Genomic DNA, 7,815 nt, shown 5'->3' with positions numbered 1-7,815 from the left:
CGACCGCTATCCAGCATGCATCTAGAGTATTAAGTTCATAAGAATAGAGTAACACATTAAGAAAGATGACATGATGTAGAGAGATAAACTCATGCAATATGATATAAACCCCATCTTTTTATCCTCGATGGCAACAATACAATACGTGCCTTGCTGCCCCTGCTGTCACTGGGAAAGGACACCGCAGATTGAACCCAAAGCTAAGCACTTCTCCCATTGCAATAAATATCAATCTAGTAGGCCAAACCAAACTAATAATTCGAAGAGACTTGCAAAGATAACTTAATCACTCATAAAAGAATTCAAAGGAGATTCAAATATTTCTCATAGATAAACTTGATCATAAACCCACAATTCATCGGATCTCGACAAACACACCGCAAAAAGAGTTACATCGAATAGATCTCCAAGAAGATCGAGGAGAACTTTGTATTGAGATTCAAAGAGAGAGAAGAAGCCATCTAGCTAATAACTATGGACCCGAAGGTCTGTGGTAAACTACTCACAACTCATCGGAGAGGCCTTGGAGATGATGTAGATGCCCTCCATGGTTGATGAGGGAGTCCTGGATTAAGGGGTCCTCGGACAGCCGGACTATATACTTTAGCCGAACTGTTAGACTATGAAGATATGAGATTGAAGACTTCGTCCCTTGTCCGGATGGGACTCTCCTTTACGTGGAAGGCAAGCTTGGATATTCGGATATGTAGATTTCCTTCTCTGTAACCAACTCTGTGTAACCCTAGCCTCCTCCGTGTCTATATAAACCGGAGGGTTTAGTCCGTAGGACAAGAACAATCAGAATCATAGGCTAGCTTCTAGGGTTTAGCCTCTACGATCTCGTGGTAGATCAACTCTTGTAATACTCATGTCATCAAGATCAATCAAGAAGGAAGTAGGGTATTACCTCCATCGAGAGGGCCCGAACCTGGGTAAAACATCGTGTCCCCTGCCTCATGTTACCATTAGCCTTAGACGCACAGTTCGGGACCCCCTACCCGAGATCCACCGGTTTTGACACCGACATTGGTGCTTTCATTGAGAGTTCCACTGTGTCGTCGTGATAAGGCTTGATGGCTCCCTTGATCATCTTCAACGATGTGGTCCAGGGGGAGGTTTTCCTTCCCAGACAGATCTTCGTGTTCGGCGGCTTCGTACTGCGGGCCAACTCGCTTGGCCATCTGGAGCAGATCGATAACTACGCCCCTGGCCATCAGGTCAGGTTTGGAAGCTTAAAATATACTGCCGACATCCATGGAGACTTGATCTTTGACGCATTCGAGCCCATGACAGGTGCACCGAACAGTCATGACAGACATGACTTTGATCTGCCGTCGGACAGTATTCGGGAGATCGGACCCGTGTTGGCGCCGAGAATCAATCCGGAGCATATCATGCCTTCCAAGGACGGGTGGATGGACCCCGCCACGGAGGCCGCACACTCATCAGCGTCGGAGCCGAACCCTGAACCCGCCTCCTGTGAGGATGGTGTCATCAGACCCCCGGACTCGTCTCCGGCTGCAGGATCCAAACCGCGTGCATCCGTGCCTATCGAGTCGGATTGGGCACCCGTCATGGAGTTCACCGCTATGGATATTTTTCAGCACTCGCCCTTGGGTAATGTACTGAACTCATTAAGGTCTCTTTCCTTGTCAGGAGATTCTTGGCCAAACTATGTCCGGCTCGAGTGGGGAGTGGACGATGAAGAAATTCGTCACCCACCCACCACCCACTTTATAGCCACTGTCGATGACTTAACCGACGTGCTTGACTTCGACTCCAAAGACATCGACGGTATGGACGACAATGGAGGGGAAGAACAGGAACCGCCACGTATAGGGCGATGCACAGCCACCTCATCATATGATATTTATATGGTGGACACCCTTAAAGAAAACAATGGCGATGAGGCAACGGAAGATAACCCCTTGGGGAAGCAATCTAGATACCAACGTCATTGGCGCCACTCCAAGCCCCGCCATAGCAAAAATAGTGATACCGACACAAGAGATAACAATACGGATGGTGCCGAAGATGAAGACAATCCTGCCCAGCCAGGTTCCGTGCAGGCCGAGCAAGAGGATGGGCAAGCTAGCCCTAAAGAACAGGCAACTGATGGAGAATCAGAGGACGATAATTACATGCCTCTCTCCGAAGACGAAGTGAGCCTTGGCGACAAAGAATTCATCGTGCTAGAGGATCCCATCGAGCAGAAGCTCTTCAAACACCGACTTATAGCCACTGCAAAAAGCCTGAAGAAAAAGTGGCAACAGCTTCAAGCTGATCAAGATCTGCTAACTGACAGATGGACCGAGGTCCTGGCTGCCAAGGAATACAGACTTGAGCGCCCTAGCAAAAGCTACCCAAAGCGCAGGCTGCTACCTCAACTCGAGGAGGAGGCTTTAAAGCCCATGCTAGCAGCGCAGGATGCGGCTGACCGGCCACCCCGTGGCCGCGACAAAGCGGCGTACCAGCCCAAAGTCCAGACCGCACCCCGTCGCCAATCAAATGATAATACCAAGGCCCAGGGCTACATGAAGGACCTACGAGAAGTATTGGAAAACAAAGCAGGGCAGTCAAGATCGATCTACGGATCACGGGGCGCGCCACAAGACATGATGATGAGCGTCACGCCGGATACAATAAACCGAAGTCCGGCCGGGACGTATACAATAGACCGGACTCATTTGAACTACGTCGGGATGTAGCCCGGCATAGAGGCGCCGCACACCCCCTATGCTTCACTGATGAAGTTATGGACCATGAATTCCCAGAAGGGTTTAAACCTATAAATATCGAATCATACGATGGCACAACAGACCCCGCGGTATGGATCGAAGATTTTCTTCTCCACATCCACATGGCCCGCGGCGATGACTTACATGCCATAAAGTACCTACCACTTAAGCTCAAAGGACAGGCTAGGCATTGGCTTAATAGTCTGCTAGCAAGCTCCATTGGCAGTTGGGAGGATATGGAAGACGCGTTCCTCGACAACTTCCAGGGCACTTACGTGCGACCACCGGATGCTGATGACTTAAGTCACATAACCCAGCAGCCCGGAGAGTCAGCCAGGAAATTCTGGACTCGATTCCTAACTAAAAAGAACCAAATTGTCGACTGTCCGGATGCCGAAGCCTTAGCAGCCTTAAAGCACAACATCCGCGACGAATGGCTCGCCCGACACCTTGGCCAAGAGAAGCCAAAGTCCATGGAAGCCCTCACAACACTCATGACCCACTTCTGCGCGGGCGAGGACAGCTGGCTGGCTCGCAGCAACATCACACCCAAAAACTCAGGCGATTCAGACGCCAGGGATAGCAACGACAAGCCACGATGGAATAGACACAAGCGTCGCAATAATGGCGACAACACCGAAGACACGGTAGTCAATGCCGGATTCAGAGGCTTTAAATCCGGACAGCGGAAAAAGCCATTCAAAAGAAACAGTCCGGGCTCGTCCAGCTTGGACCGCATTCTCGATTGCTCATGTCAAATTCACGGCACCCCCGACAAACCAGCCAACCACACAAACAGGGAATGCTGGGTGTTTAAACAGGTCGGCAAGTTGAATGCCGAGAACAAGGAAAACGGGCTGCATAGCAACGACGACGAGGAGCCCCGACCACCAAAAACGGGAGGACAAAAGAAATTCCCTCCCCAGGTGAAAACAGTGAATATGATATATGCAACCCATACCCCAAGCGGAAACGGAAGCGTGCACTAAGGGACGTCTATGCGATGGAGCCAGTCGCCCCAAAATTCAACCCATGGTCCTCTTGTACAATCACTTTCGATCGAAGGGACCATCCTACTAGTATCCGTCATGGCGGTTCGGCCGCATTCGTCCTTGACCCCATCATCGACGGATTCCACCTCACACGAGTCCTCATGGACGGTGGCAGCAGCCTTAACCTGCTCTATCAGGATACAGTGTGCAAAATGGGCATCGACCCCTCAAGGATCAAGCCCACAAAAACCACCTTCAAGGGTGTCATACCAGGCGTGGAGGCCTGTTGTACGGGCTCAATCACACTGGAAGTGGTCTTCGGATATCCGGACAATTTCCGAAGCGAGGAGTTAATCTTCGACATCGTCCCCTTCCGCAGTGGCTATCATGCACTGCTCGGACGAACCACATTTGCCAAATTCAACGCGGTACTGCATTATGCATATCTCAAGCTCAAAATACCGGGACCTCGTGGGGTTATTATAGTTAATGGAAACATAGAGCGCTCGCTCCGCACGGAGGAGCACACTGCGACCCTCGTGGCGGAAGTACAAAACAGCCTTCTTAAGCAAACAGCCAACTCGGCGACCAATAACCCGGATACCGTCAAGCGAGTCCGGAGTACTCCGCAACAGGATCACCCAGCATGTCCAGAGCTCGATTAGCAATCCGGCTTCCACCCTAGTCCCAGTGAAACGGCGAAAAAATTTGTGCTGCGCGTACACAACTACGCACTTAAAATACCCTGGGCATAGGCGCTGGCACGGCCATAACACGGTCCACAATGCGGTTCGACCGCCCCAGGACACACGCATTTTCGCACCCCTTTTTCTTTAAGGTCCCTATCTTCAGGAGGCTCTTCCGAAAGACCGGCTATCAAACACACACCAGGAGGACAAGAAGATTTGGCGTACGAGGGAATCCTCAGGTGGTCTCTGATAACGATCGTTATACCTGTTTTACATACCCGCATACCGCCCGCTCCTGGTCAGGATGTGTCAAACAGTCCTATTCTGCTTATCACACTACTTGTATATGTACACTTCGACGTATCATTTGAATAAACAAGGGAAAATAGTATACAACGTCAGCTTGCTATTACGTTCATTTACCCCTTTTTTCTTTACTGCTTATTTATTATACCCGTGCATTTTGGCACGACCAGTTTGCCAGGGGCTTTAGTACCCCATAACCTGGCAAGACAAGTCTGAACACTTTCGACAGTGCGACACCCCGAACTTATAGCACTATATGCATCAGCTCCGAATCATGTCTTGGGTCAATAGTTGGGTTTGCCCAGCTCCCATTTTTTGGTACCTTACGTTCCGCTATATCGGCTATGGTAGCGCAGGGAGAACTACTGCGATTGTGTCTCGGTTCTTCTGGATGAGCACCTCAGTAGAGAAAGCAGAAAAATGACTGTCATGATAAGGCGAGAGCTGGTCGCTGTTCGAGAGATCTCAAATCCTTAAAGATTTTTTCCGCTTCAGGCGAGGAATCGACCTCGCCCGATTTAGGCGTGTACAGCGCCCTGAGTCCGGCTTTCCGGATACTAGGGGCTTCGCCAAAATTTAAAATTATAGACTTCTATGGCTAAGTGAGGGCGATGAAGCCGTATAGTTTGATTACCTCGTTAGTGGTGCTAAACACCTCCTTAAAAGGACCAAAACCTTCGATAAAGAGTGTTTATACCTATCCCGAACACCCCAGTGCTAGTTCCATGGGGGCGGAAGCCGACGACTGGCCAACTCTCAAGATTTTTTAACGGCCGCACATAAGGTAATATTTTAAATTAACAAGCGCTACATAGCGCACATGAACTGGTTTTCATAATACAGGATGACATGATTACATTCATTCAAATATCACATCCTTCGTACATTCACCCGCCACAAGGCGGGCACCCATAATGACATTGTCATAGTACTGTTCGGGGTGGCGATGTTCCTTGCCCTTCGGCGGCCCCTCCGTCACCAGCTTCTCGATGTCCATCTTCCCCAGTGCTCCTTCGCACGGGCCAAGGCCCTACGTGCACTGAGGGAGTTCCGGACTAGGGGGTGTCCGGATAGCCGAACTATCATGATTGGCCGGACTCCAAGACTATGAAGATACAAGATTGAAGACTTCGTCCCGTGTCCGGATGGGACTTTCCTTGGCGTGGAAGGCAAGCTTGGCGATACGGATATGTAGATCTCCTACCATTGTAACCGACTCTGTGTAACCCTAGCCCTCTCCGGTGTCTATATAAACCGGATGGCTTTAGTCCATAGGACAAACAACAATCATACCATAGGCTAGCTTCTAGGGTTTAGCCTCCTTGATCTCATGGTAGATCCACTCTTGTAACACACATCATCAATATTAATCAAGCAGGACGTAGGGTTTTACCTCCATCAAGAGGGCCCGAACCTGGGTAAAACATCGTGTCCCTTGTCTCCTGTTACCATCCGCCTAGACGCACAGTTCGGGACCCCCTACCCGAGATCCGATGGTTTTGACACCGACATTGGTGCTTTCATTGAGAGTTCCTCTGTGCTGTCACCGATAGGCTCGATGGCTTCTTCGATCATCATCAACGACGCAGTCCAGGGTGAGACCTTCCTCCCCGAACAGATCTTCGTATTCGGCAGCTTCGCACTGCGGGCCAATTCGCTTGGCCAACTGGAGCAGATCGAAAGCTACGCCCCTGGCCGTCAGGTCAGATTTGGAAGTTTGAACTTCACGGCTGACATCCACGGGGACTTGATCCTCGATGGATTCGAGCCACAGCTGAGCGTGCCGCACTGTCACGACGAGCATGATTTAGCTCTGCAGCCGGAACAGTACCCTGGAGGCCGCACTCGAACCCGCTCCGATCTTCAATTTGGAGCCGGCTGCGCAGATCGAGGACGGATGGCTAGACACCGCCTCAGGGGCTGCAACCTCTACGGTGATAGAGCCGAACACTAACCTTGTCCCTCATGAAGCTTATGACTCTGAGGTGCCAGACTCCTTGCCGGACTCCGAACCTCCCGCGCCCCCTCCGATCGAATCCGATTGGGCACCGATCATGGAGTTCACCGCAGTGGACATCTTTCAACACTCACCTTTTGGCGACATTTTGAGTTCGCTAAAGTATCTCTCGTTATCAGGAGAGCCCTGGCCGGACTGCGGCCAGGACGGTTGGGATGCGGACGATGAAGAAATTCAAAGCCCACCCACCACCCACTTGGTAGCCACTGTCGACGATCTAACCAACATGCTAGATTACGACTCCGAAGACATCGACAGTATGGACGACGACGCCGGAGACGACCAAGAATCAGCGCCTACCGGGCACTGGAAAGCCACCTCATCGTATGACATATACATGGTGGATATCCCAAAGGATGGGAATGGCGAAGGAACAACGGAGGATGACCCCTCCAAGAAACAGCCCAAGCGCCGGCGTCAGCGGCGCCGCTCTAAATCCCGCCACAGCAAGAATGAAGATTCTAGCACCGGAGATAATAATACACCGGACAGTGCCAAAGACAACCCACTCCAGCAAGATCCAGCGTAGGAGGACGGAGACGCCAGCCCTCATGAGAGAGCGGCAGAAGAAGAGGTAGAGGATTATATGCCTCCCTCCGGAGACGAGGCAAGCCTCGACGACGATGAATTCGTCGTGCCTGAGGATCCCGTCGAACAAGAGCGTTTTAAACGCAGGCTTATGGCCATGGCGAAAGCCTCAAGAAAAAGCAGCAACAGCTTAGAGCTGATCAAGATCTGCTAGCCGACAAATGGACTGAAGTCCTCGCGGCCGAAGAGCATGAGCTCGAACGCCCCTCCAAAAGCTACCCTAAACGCAAGCTGCTCCCCCGATTAGAGGAGGAGGCGTATGAAACCGCATCACCAGGAGACAATACGGCTAACCGACCACCCCGTGGTCGCGATAGAGAGGCCTCCAGGCCCTTCACTAGACCCGTACCCCGGCATCGCTCGAAAAGCACAAGGCCATAGGGGAACGCTCCGGACTTGCGAGATATATTGGAGGATAAGGCAATACAATCAAGATCGATCTATGGATCGCGTGGGCACCCCACGATACGTGACGACAACCGTCA

Source organism: Triticum dicoccoides, chromosome 1B, assembly GCF_002162155.2.
Source record: "Triticum dicoccoides isolate Atlit2015 ecotype Zavitan chromosome 1B, WEW_v2.0, whole genome shotgun sequence".
Classification (NCBI taxonomy): Eukaryota; Viridiplantae; Streptophyta; class Magnoliopsida; order Poales; family Poaceae; genus Triticum; species Triticum dicoccoides.
The sequence above is the reverse complement of the archived record's forward strand: the minus strand, read 5'-3'. Positions refer to the sequence as shown.